This window comes from Eumetopias jubatus, unplaced genomic scaffold (assembly GCF_037043125.1).
Source record: "Eumetopias jubatus isolate StellerSeaLion01/CBP00866 unplaced genomic scaffold, mEumJub1_p1.0 scaffold_13, whole genome shotgun sequence".
In the NCBI taxonomy this organism is placed as follows: Eukaryota; Metazoa; Chordata; class Mammalia; order Carnivora; family Otariidae; genus Eumetopias; species Eumetopias jubatus.
Window position 1 is genome coordinate 47,781,843 of NW_028274819.1, and position 13,130 is coordinate 47,794,972.

General features: G+C 37.9%; 1 protein-coding gene across 2 annotated transcripts in view; it reads left to right on the plus strand.

The window, feature by feature from the left end:
- SBF2 (SET binding factor 2) overlaps window positions 1-13,130 on the plus strand; it is a 467,799-nt gene that overhangs the window by 37,701 nt on the left and 416,968 nt on the right. The window lies entirely within an intron of this gene.

Sequence of the window (13,130 nt, forward strand, 5' to 3'; positions counted from 1 at the left end):
CATGATCCCAGGGTGCTGGGATGGAGTCCCACATTGGGCTCCTTGCTCAATGGGGAGCCTGCTTCTCCCTCTGCCTGCCACACCCCCTGCTCGTGCATATGCACTCTCTCTCTCTGACAAATAAATGAATAAAATCTTAAAAAAAAAAAAAAAGAAGAAGATGGATGTTATAGTTGGAACTTGAGCCACCATCTTGGACTGGGAAGTAAAAGCTATATATTAAAGATTGTATAATGAAAGGATAATCATGGATTCTCCATACCAGTCCTAGAATTACTTCATTTATGTGAAAGAGAAAAAAAATTTCCATTTTAAGCTCTTGAGGTTTTGGTCTCCTACAGCCCAACCTAACCCTAACTAATAAAACTCCATGTCTGTAAATAAATCTTATTACTATTTTTTTGGTTAAAAATATTTGATTGTATTTCTTGATTTCTTGTCATGAAAATGGGGATTGACTTTCACCTAATCTATTACATTTGCCTGCTCAGACACACCTCCCTCTCACCTGGCATCTTCCCATTATCTTGTTACATTGTAGTTTTGGTGAAGTCAGTATTCAGTGCTTTCATTTTGACTGTGTAAATGAACTTAATAATCATTTGTTGTTGTTTGTTTGCTTAGTTTCCTATTGCTTATCATTAATTCAAACTCAACTAATTCTGCCAATTATCTAAAATCTCTCCACCAGCCTTATCTTCTTGAAGATCTTTCTCCTTGGGCCTTTTGAGATGCTTTAATTTATATTGATTTCTGTGATGCACCACTGATATCCTAGAATTTATCTTCCCCCATCATTCTGAGGATTCCCTTTTTTTCTCTTCCTTGTGTTAGATCTCTATTCTTGGATCTCACCTCTTATTTTTTTCCTTAATTTTGTTGAGCATATCTTCCAGTGGCATCTTGAGTAAGGGAGGGTACGAAGGAAGTAATGTTACTGAGGCCTTGCATGTCTGAAATGTTTTATTCTTGATGATTTGGATTAACCAGAAATAATTTTCCCTCAGAAGTTTCAAGTTATCGATCCATTGTTTTTTAGATTTCAGGATTGCGGAGGGTCTGGTGCTACTCTGATTCTCAGTCTTTTGTGTGGTGTTTTTTTCCTTCCCACAGAGCTTTTGGGATCTTACATGTGTTCCTGTTTTTTGAAACTTCATGCCTTTTAGTGGGTCTTTTTGTATTCATTATTCTAGACCTTCAGTAGGCTCTTCTAAATTGGTAGCTTGTGAACTTAAGTCCTTCCATTCTCCACTGTTTCTCTTCTCTTTTTGGAAGCCCTGTTTTCATCTGTTTTGTTGTTTTTTTTTTAACATTTTATTTATTTACTTAGAGAAAGAGAGCGTGCAAGCAAGATAGAGAATATGAGCAGCGGGGGAGGGGCAGAGGGAGAGGGAGAAGCAAATTTCCCACTGAGCAGGAAGCCACATGCTGGGCTTGATCCCAGGACCCTGGCATCATGACTTGAGCTAAAGGCAGATGCTTAACCAGCTGAGCCACCCAGGTGTCCCTGGCTTTTGTTGTTGTTGTTATTCTTTTTACTCTTCTGTTAGTTTCTTCCCTTTTTCTTCCATCTCCTTTTCATTTCTGCCATTAAAAATATTTCAACAGCTCTTTTTGTCTCTTAATACTCCTTTTCATAACATTTGGTTCTTGTTTTTTATGGTTATAATATTTTCTCTTATGTCTCTAAAGATATTACTGATTTTAAAAAATGCTTTTGTTTCCTTGAAGAAGTCTTTTTCTTCTAGCTTCCCCTCCCTAACTTTGTTTTAATCTTCCATGTTAGAGGCTTTCTTTAGCTTTCTCCTAATCTTGTAGTCATTGTGAGGTTTTGGACTGTTGGCTTCACCATTGGTTAAAAATGGGCGATCTTGCTGGGATTGGGTTTGATAACTTCCCTTTTTTTTATATTTTTACCTTTGGTTTGTCAGATTTCCCAGAGAAGGATCTTTCCATTTCTTGCTGGGAGGTATAGATTTGGTTGCCAGAATTTGGGGAGTGGGGTAGAGGAAGATTTGAGGTTGCAGAATTCACTATGCAAACTTTTACACAGTTCCCTCTCTTTTCAGTTTCATGTTCCTGCTCTCAAATGCTAAGTATTCCCCTAGGCCAATTATTCTCTTTTAAATTTTTACCTGATAGTAAATCTCAGTTCTTCTGCTGAGATGGAGCAAGTACAGTCACCTAGGTGCATAGAGAAGTGAGAGTATCTGGGGATCTAACTGCTGCTTAACTAGGCATTTAAACAGTTCTACTCACATTTAATTTCTAGAAGTATCTGGTACTGCCAACTGCAGAGCTTGTTGAGAGTTCTGAAGTGTAAATCAGGTAGCTTCTTTTCATCCCTGTGATAGCTTAGGATTTAGTGTTCTGAGGTGAGCTGATTCAGGTTATCTGGCTGCCTTTCAGCTTTGTGCTTGCATTGCAAATCATTGTTTCTTTGCTAGCACCTCTCCTTTATTTTAAAACTTTTGAAAGTTTTATTTTGGACTGTTGGCTTCTAGTAATTTTATTTGCTTATTGACTATAATACCCAATCAAGTTTCTGCAAAATCATTTTAACATTTCACACTTTGCTGGATGTTAATTATTTTGCAAGGTTTTTTGCTTCATTAAAATGAGATGTCAGGGGCGCCTGGGTGGCTCAGTCGGTTAAGCATCTGCCTTCTGCTCAGGTCATGATCCCAGGGTCCTGGGATCGAGTCCCGCGTGGGGCTCTCTGCTTGGTGGGGAGCCTGCTTCTCCCTCTCCTTCTCCCTGCTGCTCCCCCTGCTTGTGCTCTCTCTCTCTGTCAAATAAATAAATAAAATCTTTAAAAAATAGATAAAATGAGACATCAACTCTTAAAAAGGTGTTTTCTTTTTAGAGCGTGAGCCAGGTGGGGGTAGGGCAGAGGGAGAAGGAGAGAGAAAATCCCAAGCAGGCCCCACGCCCAGCGCACAGCCCGACTTGGGGCTCCATCTCAAGACCTGAGATCATGACTTGAACCAAAATCAATAGTCAGATGCCTAACCGACTGAGCCACCCAGGCGCCCCTTAAAAAGGTGTTTTTAAAATTAAGATAACATTTCTTACAATAAGAAGACAACTGAAAAATGTGTTCATGTGTCTACTTTGCTTTATTGGCTAGGGCTGATACTGTTTTTCTTCCTTTTCCATTATAGTCATAACAGAATGATGATGTTATGAATCTTTTCTCTATGAGCTCTCAGCTCTACCTGTTGGCTAAGATTGGTAGATATTAAACCAGAATAGAAAGGGGTTCTGGTAAAAATAGAAAATTTAGTAATAATCATAAAGAAATGTGAGCCATTTTTTACTTTCATTTGGCAAATATTTATTGAATGCCTGTTATGTACCAGTAATGCACAAGATGAACATGGCCCCTGCTCTTATGGAGTTTATTAGTCAGTTTGAGAGCATTTAAAAAAGCCTTCAGGAGCGCCTGGGTGGCTTAGTTGGTTAAGCATCCAACTCTTGATTTTGGCTCAGGTCATGATCTCAGGGTCGTGAGATCGAGCCCGCTGTTGGGCATGGAGCCTGCTTAAATTCTCACTCTCCTACTCTGCAAGCTCCTCCCCCTACCTCGCGCACCCTCTCACATAAAAAAAAAGTCTTGAATGACTGTTATGACTGTTGCCTACAGTGTCAAACTATGTTAATGTTTACAAATACTCCAAAACATTGTGCATCTCAAATTTTAATGTGCATGTGAATCTACTGGAGAATGTTACAAATGTAGATTGTGATTCAGTAAGTCAGAGGTGGGGCCTGAGATTCTGTATTTCTTTCTTTAAAAAAATTATCCTTTTTAAGTATGATTTACATATAAAATTCACATATTTTAGGTATATATAAGTCAACTTTTGACATGTACATATGTATCCATATCTATCCAATTGTTACAACCACTCTAAAAACAGCATTTTTAACAAGTTCCAGGTAATGCTAATGCTGCTTGGTTTGAGAACCACACTTCTGAGTGTCAAGGCTATAATCATCAATTCAGACTTGAATCACTCCAACTGAGGTAACTCAATATCAACAGGAACTTTTGGGTTTATTTTTACTTTAAAAGTGGTCATGACTATATATATACATTTTTAAATTGTTTTGAATGGAAAAGGAGCCTTACGGATTAAAAGGATACCAAAGTTGGGTGATGAAAATTGTCCTGTTCTTGCCTCCTAGCTACACAGTTTCCCTTTGCAGAGCCATTTGTTGCATATCCTTCTTTAGATATTCTGTACAGAGAAAAGTAATTATGTATTTAAATTCTCCACTTATTGGGTGCCTGGGTGGCTCAGTTGGTTAACTGTCTGCCTTTGGCTCAGGTCATGATCCCAGGGTCCTGGGATCGGGCCCACATTGGGCTCCCTGCTCAGCGGGAAGGCTGCGTCTCCCTCTCCCACTCCCCTGCTTGTGTTCCCTCTCTTGCTGTGTCTCTCTCTGTTAAACAAATAAATAAAATCTTTAAAAAAAAAAAATTCTCCACTTACCTCCTTTTTTACATTCATGGTTGCAGTTCTAAAGACCTTTTTCTTTGATATTTTTTGTTTTTTAAATCAGATTTTATCTTTTATTTTGTAACTTTAAGAAAATTGAAGTAAAATTTATATAGAATAAAATGCACAGATCATAAATAGTTTGAATTTTAACAAACGGATACATCCTTGTAATGTAAATCTCAGTCAAGGCTTTGATGCTTAACTTGGACAGGCTTCTGGCACGCTTATTTTGATGTTTCTAATTCCGTGATCACACTAGGATTTAATAAAGCATTAATGAAAAAAATTAAAGCATTAATGAACCACTGTTTTATTGCATATAGGACTCATAGGTGCTTTTGAGTTATTATCAAATACTTCAAAAGAAATAGACTTTATTTTTTTTTCTAAGATTTTATTTATTTATTTGATAGAGATGGAACACAAGCAGGGGGAGTGGGAGAGGGAGAAGCAGGCTTCCCGTGGAGCAGGGAGCCCGATGCGGGGCTCAATCCCAGGACCCTGGGACCATGACCTGAGCCAAAGGCAGATGCCTAACTACTGAGCCACCCAGGAACCCCTCGACTTTATTTTTTAGAGCAGTTTGAGTTTCATAGCAAGATTGAAGGGAATGTACAGAGTTCCCATATACCCTTTACTCCCGCATGCACAGCTTTCCCTATTATCAACATCTTGTACCAGAACAGGACATTTGTTACAGCTGATGAATCTAAACTAGACACATCGTAATCATACAAAGTCCATACAAAATACAGAACAGTTTCAGTACCCTAAAAATCCTCTGCATTCTGCCTATTCCTCTCTCCCTCTTTCTTAAACTCTGGCAACCAGTGTTCTTTTTACTGTCTCCATAGTTCTGCCTTTTCCATAATGTCATATAGTTGATATTATGCCATATGTAGCCACCTCAGATTGGTGTCTTTCACTTAGTAATATGTATTTAAGGTCCCTGTATGTCTCTCCATAGCTCAATAGCTCATTTCTTTTTAGCTGTGAATAATATTTCATTCTTTGTATGTGCCATAGTTTATTAGTCCATTTATCTACTGAAGGACATCTTGGTTGCTTCCAAATTTTCGCAATTATGAATCAAGCTACTCTAAACATCCATGTGCAAGATTTTGTGTGGACATGTTTTCATCTCCTTTGAGTAAGTACCAAGGAGCACAGTTGCTGGATTGTATAGGAAGAGTATGTTTAGTTTTGTGAGAAACTGTAAAAGTGTCTTTCAAAGTGGCTGTACCATTTGCATTCCTACCATCAGTGAGTGAGTTCTTGTTGCTTCATATTCTTGTCAGCATTCGATGTTGTCAGTGTTTGGATTTTGGCCATTCTAATAGATGTGTCATGGTATCTCATTGTTTTAATTTGTAGTGCCCTAATGAAATATGATGCTGAACATTTTTTTATGTGCCTATTTGCCCCTTCTGCCAATCATTTTTGGTGAAGTGTTTCTTCAGATCTTTTGCCCATTTTAAAATTATTGGGTTGTCCATTTTCTTAGTGTTGAGTTTTAAGAGTTCTTTGTATATTTAGGATAACAGTCTTTTATCAGGTATGTTGCTTACAGATATTTTTTCCCCAGTCTATGGCTTGTCCTCTCATTCTCTTGAATTGGCTCACTTTTTAGAAGGGAATTCTGAAAAAGATTGAAGGTTAACAAAAGTTCTGATACAGAGAATATTTTATAATTTTATGATTTAAGATAGGTCTCCAGATAAAAAATGTTACAAGTACTATTTACACATTCAGTCACTTAAGATTTTTATTAATTTTGTGAAATATCTATAAATTACATTAACCTATGCATTATTCAGAATAGAAAAACACTTTAGTTACCCTCCATTGTCTCCTTTTTTGCCTAAAGGATTTTATTTATTTATTTATTTACTTACTTACTTGCTTACTCGTTTATTTAAATTAGTGGAGCCCACTCTGGGGGCTGAACTCACAACCCTGAGATCAAGACCTGAGCTGAGATCAAGAGTTGAGTTAAGCAACTGACTGAGCTACCCAGGTGCCCCTCAAGGATTTGATTTGATTTATTTTATTTTATTTATTTTTAAAGATTTTATTTATTTATTTGACAGAGAGAGACACCAAGAGAGGGAACACAAGCAGGGGGTAGTGGAAGAGGGAGAAGCAGGCTTCCTGCCGAGCAGAGAGCTGGATGAGGGGCTTGATCCCAGGACCCCGGGGTCATGACCTGAGCTAAAGGCAAATGTTTTAACGACTGAGCCACCCAGGCGCCCCTTATTTATTTATTTATTTATTTATTTGAGAGAGAGTAAAGTGAGAGAGATCACACAAGGAGAGGGAGAAGCAGACTCCTGGCTGAGCAGACAGCCAAATGCAGAGCCCGATGTGGGGCTTGATCCCAGGACCCTGAGACCATGACCTGAGCCGAAGGCAGATGCTTAACTGACTGTGCCACCCAGGCACCCCTCAAGGATTTTATTTTTAAGTAACCTCTATGCTCATTGTGGGGCTTGAACTCCCAACACTGAGATCAAGAGTTGCCTGCTCTACCAACTGAGACAGCCGGGTGTCCTCTGCTTCATTGTCTACTTAATAAAGTTTCTTCATTATCTTGTTTTAACCCATTTCCAATTTTTATTCTTATTGTTTTAATTTGTAGAGATATACAAAGCACCAGCCAAACTGAGCCATTCTTTATTTTCCACAGAGCTCAGATTCAGGGTTTTGTGTGTTCTGTCTTTCTCCTCTCTATTCAGAATCTTCTATCCTGGGGCGCCTGGGTAGCTCAGTCGGTTAAGCGTCTGCCTTTGGCTCTGGTTGTGATTCTGGGATTGAGCCCTGCATTGGGCTCCCTTATCAGCAAGGAGCCTGCTTCTCCTTCTCCCTCTGCATCTCCCCCTGCTTGCATGCGCACGCTCTCTCAAATAAATAAATAAAACCTTGAAAAAAAAAAAAGAACCAAGGATTGATGTTTAATGCTTCCCACCAGAAGCTAGGAAGAGGCAACGTGAAATCAACACCTTGATTCCAGACTTCTGGTGTCCAGAATCATGAGAGAATAAATTTCTGTTTAAAAAAAAAGGAGGGGGGGCGCCTGGGTGGCTTAGTCGTTAAGCGTCTACCTTTGGCTCAGGTTATGATCCCAGGGTCCTGGGATCGAGCCCTGCATCGGGCTCCCTGCTCGGCAGGAAGCCTGCTTCTCTCTCTCCCACTCCCCCTGCTTGTGTTCCCTCTCTCGCTGTGTCTCTCTCTGTGAAATAAATAAAATCTTTAAAACAAAACAAAACAAATCTTCTATCTTTTGAGTTAAGTACTGCCTTTTTCATGATACCTTAGGGAAGACTAACCTGAGAATATAATAAAAAATATGCAAAACTTACTATATGATGATGTTTATTGCAGCATTATTTATAGTAGCTAAATATTGGAGACAACCATAATCTCTAGCAACAGTGGAATCATTATAATGAAAAGTGATGTTGGGACATATAGACACATGGAAAGATGATTATGGTATAGTTGGGGGAAAAAAAGCCAAATACCAAAATCATACATACAATGTAATTACAGTTCTGAAACAAAATACAAATGAAAATAGATGAAATGAGGAAGTATACCAAAATAAGTTGTTAGTGTGGTAGAATCACATGTGTTTTTTTCCTCTCATTTTATAAATTTTATGTAATACATGTAAAATTGAATAATTACAAATTGTTATGGTAAATATTTGTGCATTTTATTTTACTGTTTAAAGGTTTGGTCAAAGCAGTGTTGGGAAAACCCCAAAATGAACCACATAAAGTGTTGAATATTGGGTAACTGCTTGAAGGGGTTTGCAGTGTTTTATGGGTTTTATGGTTAGCTATAAAAGAGTTATGTACTCTTAGTGACAAGGAGAGCTGAGCGACATCTGAATGTGATGTTTTGATATGGTAGAATTGGTGAAATTTTATTATTTTTATTTTTATTTATTTTTTTTTAAAGATTTTATTTATTTGAGAGAGAGAGAGAATGAGAGATAGAGAGCACGAGAGGGAAGAGGGTCAGAGGGAGAAGCAGACTCCCCGCTGAGCAGGGAGCCCAACGCGGGACTCGATCCCGGGACTCCAGGATCATGACCTGAGCCGAAGGCAGTCGCTTAACCAACTGAGCCACCCAGGCACCCTATTTTTATTTTTTTTTTATAAAGGTTTTTATTTATTTTTTGACAGAGAGAGACAGTGAGAGGGAACACAAGCAGGGGGAGTGGGAGAGGGAGAAGCAGGCTTCCCGCGGAGCAGGGCGCCTGATGTGGGGCTCGATTCCAGGACCCTGGGATCATGACCTGAGCCGAAGGCAGACGCTCAACAACTGAGTCCTGGTGCCCTGAATGGTGAAATTTTAATCTTCTAGTGTCTGGCTCTTTGAAGAAAAGAAAACATTCTTAAAAAAATCATGAGGTATTGCCTGTGAGGAGACGAGAAGGTAAAATAAGATGGGAGTGCTGATGAGTGCAGATATTGAAAGGACGTAGAGAAGGGAAGGACAGGGATTTCTGGGTGGCTCAGTCAGTTTAGTGTCACCTTCAGCTCAGGTCATGATCCCAGGGTCCTGGGATTGAACCCTGTATCAGGCTCGCTGCTCAGCGGGGAGTCTGCTTCTCCCTCTGACTCTCCCCTCCCACGCCTGGCCTGTGCTCTTTCTCTCTAATAAATAAATAAAATCTTAAAAAAAAAAAAAGAAAGGGGAAGGACAGCCATATAAACAGAGATGACTATAAAAGTAAGACACTAGAGTGTAAAAATAGTGTGGAGAAGGCCAAAGCTTGGAATGAAGCTTGTGAGAAATGTTTAAGTGCAGAAAAAGCTTTTAAAATTGTTTTAGGAGCAATAACAACAAAGAAAGAAAGAATAGTCCTGCTGTTTGGACTGTGGTATTATATTTGTAAATTGTCAGAGTGAAAGCAGAACTTTTCTATTCTCATTTGGCTTTGATCTTTTATTTCAAGGATAATTATCTCTATTTTTTATTTTTATTTGAGTATAGTTGACATAGAATGTTACATTAGTTTCAGATGTACAGCATAGTGATTCAACAAGTTTATAGGTTATACTATGCTCACCACAAGTGTAGCTACCATCTGTCACCATGTAATACTTTTACAATTGAGTATATTCCCTAAGCTGTACCTTTTATTCCATAAAACTTATTAATTCCATAACTAGAGGCCTCTGCCTCCCTCTCCTCTTCACTCATTTTGTCTATAACCCTACCCCCCTTTCCTCTGGCAACCATCAGTTTGAAGGAGAATTATTTTTAGAATAAAGAGGATAAAAGGCCTATTGTTCTTTTATAATTACTTATCAAATATATTATGTAAGATTTCCATGTTTGTTGTAAATTTAAAAAACAGACCTGTATGGGGAGAAAAACACCACCTATATTTATGCCAGTCAGATAAAATAATTATTGATATTTTGTTGTGTACCCTCTCAGAATCCTCTTAAGCATAATGTATATATGCAATATATTTTTATAAAAAGGAGGTAAAATTGCTGTTCAGTAGTTTCTTCTTTTTCTCAGAATTTAATTTCCTCAGAAATATATTCTAAAGTTTTCCATGTCAGTAAATGTGGACTATACTATCTTTTGAAAAACGTTTATTAAATTATAGCATGCATACAGAAAAGTATCCAAGCTACACAGCTCAGTAAATAATCTTCAAAATGAACACATTCATGTAACCACCACTTAATTTAAGAAATAGATCATACCAGTATCCTGGAAGCCCTCTTTATGCACAATTCCAATCCTGAACCCTTCCTTTTCTCCAAAGATATACTGTTCTGATTTCCATGGATTATTATTCTTGCCTATGTTTGTACTATGGAAGAGTATAGTAAGTGGTCTTTTGTGTCTTTCTTCTGTCACTCAGCATTGTGTTTTGAGATTCATCTTTGTTGTATGCAGTTGTGGTCTGTTTTTATTGTTCTATAGTATTATATTTTATGAACAAACCAAAATGCATTTATCCATTCTACTATTGATAAGCTTTTGAGTTGTTTGGAGTTTATTCTGTTTACCACTGTACATAGTGCACATAGTTTTGTGCCTGATGCATAGCAGGCATACAATAAATATTTGTTGAATTTAAGAATGAAATGTCTCACATTTCTTTATAATTACTACTGAACTTTCTCTGACTTACAAGAGGTTAATAATATAGATACCTTTATGTTCTTCCTGCTGGTGCGAAGACCTTATCCCTCTTGACTTGTGCGTTGCTACTGTAGTTTAATTATGTTTAAAATTTAAACCCTGGGGCACTTGGGTGGCTCAGTCAGTTAAGCCTCAGCCTTCGGCTTAGGTCATGATCCTAGGGTCCTGGGATTGAGCCCTGTGTCAGGCTTTCTGCTCAGCGGGGAGCCTGCTTCTCCCTCTTCCTCTGCCTGTCACTCTTCCTGCTTGTGCTTTCTGTCAAATAAATAAAATCTTTAAAAAAAATAAAATTTAAGCCTTGTAGAATAGTCAGTATTCATTTAGATTTAATGGCATATTTATTCTCTCCATTACTCTTTTCTTTCCTGCTTTTCCAAGGATTCCATCTGGCATAATTTTTCTTCTGTCTGAAGTACACTTTACTTATAATAGCCCAAAAGAGGACCAGCCCAAATGCCCATCAACAGATGAATGTATAAACAAATTGAGGTATATCCATATAGGTGAATACTACTCAGCAATTAAAAGGAACAAATTATTGGTATGCACAATCACATGAAAGAGTCTCAGAATAATTATGCTGAGTTTTCTGGGTGGTAATTCTGAGAATTCTGTTTTTGTTTGAAAGTGTGTTTGTTTTACATTCATGCTTGAAAGGTATTTTTTAGGGAATAGAATTTTATGTTGGCAGTTATTAGCTTTCAGCAGTTTGATGATGTGTTTCCATTGTGTTTTGGCTTCTATTTTTTTAACTGGAGGTAGCTGACTTTTTTTTTCATGAAGGTAATCTGATTTCCTTCCTTTGGCTGCTTTAAGCATTTTTTTCCCTTTGTCTTTGAACACAGTATGATTTTCTTTGTACTTATTTACTTGAGTTTCATAGGGCTTCTTGAATCTCTGTCATGATGTTTTAAATCAGTTTTCAAAAATTTTAAGCCATTATCACTTTGATAATGATAATGATGGGCTTCTGTCCCATTTTCTTTCTCCTTTTGGAACTTTTCACTTTCCCACTATATCCCCCTCTGTCTCTTACTCCCTTCCTTTTGTTTTTGTTATATTTTATCCTTTTGTCTCTTTGTATTTTATTCTGCATATTTTCTTCTGACCTGTATTCTGAGCTGCTGTTAATCCCATTCATGGAATTCTTAATTTTGGTTAATTGTTTACTCCAGTTTTAGATTATTTATTTGGTTCTTTTGTAAAAAATAGTTCAAGTTTGGGATGCCTGGGTGGCTCAGTCAATTAAGTATCTGCCTTTGGCTCAGGTCATGATCCCAGGGTCCTGGGACTGAGTACCACATCGGGCTCCTTGCTCAGAGGGGAACCTGCTTCTCCCTCTCCCTTTGTCTGCTGCTCCCCCTGCTTGTGCTCTCTCTGACAAATAAATAAAATCTTAAAAAAAATAGTTCAAGTTCTTTGATGATTTTATCACTTTCGCCTTTTATTTCCTTGAACATATTTACCATTTTTGGGGGGCTTATTGAGATATAATTGATGTAAATAAACTGCACATCTTTAAAATGTACAGTGTGATGAGTTTTGATGTGTTTATTCTGGTAAAATCATTACCACAATCAACATAATGAACATATTCACTACTCCTGTAAGTTTCTTCGTGTGTCTTTATAGTCCTTGCCTCCTATTCTTTCCCCTGCTATTACTCCCTATTCCTTAGTAACCACTGATCTGCTTTCTGTCACTGCAGATTACTTATATTTTTGGAAATTTATGTAAATGTAAAGCGTGTACTTTTTGGGGGGCTTCTTTAAGTTAGCATAATTATTTTGAGATTCATCATGTGCCTGTGTGTATTAAATAGTTTCTTTTTATTGCTGAGTTGTGTTCTGTTGCATGGATATATCTCAGTTTGTTGATCCATTTATCTATTGAAGGACATTTAGGTTGTTTACAGTTTTTGGCTATTATAAATAAAGCTGCTAGGAACATTCTTGTATAAGTGTATCCATGGGCATAAGTCATGGGTATTTTCCCCTCCCTCCCTCTCTTCCTCTCTTCCTCTCTCCCTCCCTCCCTCCCTTCTCCCTTCTCCCCCTCCCTTCCTTCTCTACACCCAGCATGGAGTCCAGTGTAGGGCTTGAACTTACAATGTTGAGATCAAGACCTAAGCTGAGATCAAGAGTCAGACACTTAACTGAGCCATCCAGGTGCCCCTTGCAGTCTGTTTTTGATAACTATTTTCTGGATCCCTGTGGGGGAATCTATTGTTGCTTTAAAAAAAAAAATCTTTCCTTTTATGCCTACTCATATTTGATTGAGTATTGGATATTGTAAATAGAAAAGTTATAGAAGTAGCTTAAGGTTTAAGTATAAAGATTTATGCTTGCTTCTGGCAGATGACTAGGGGCACTAGTGATTCTGTATCACCTTAATCCAGTTTAAGTACTGAGATGATTTGAGGCTAGGCTGTAATCCCAAAGACAG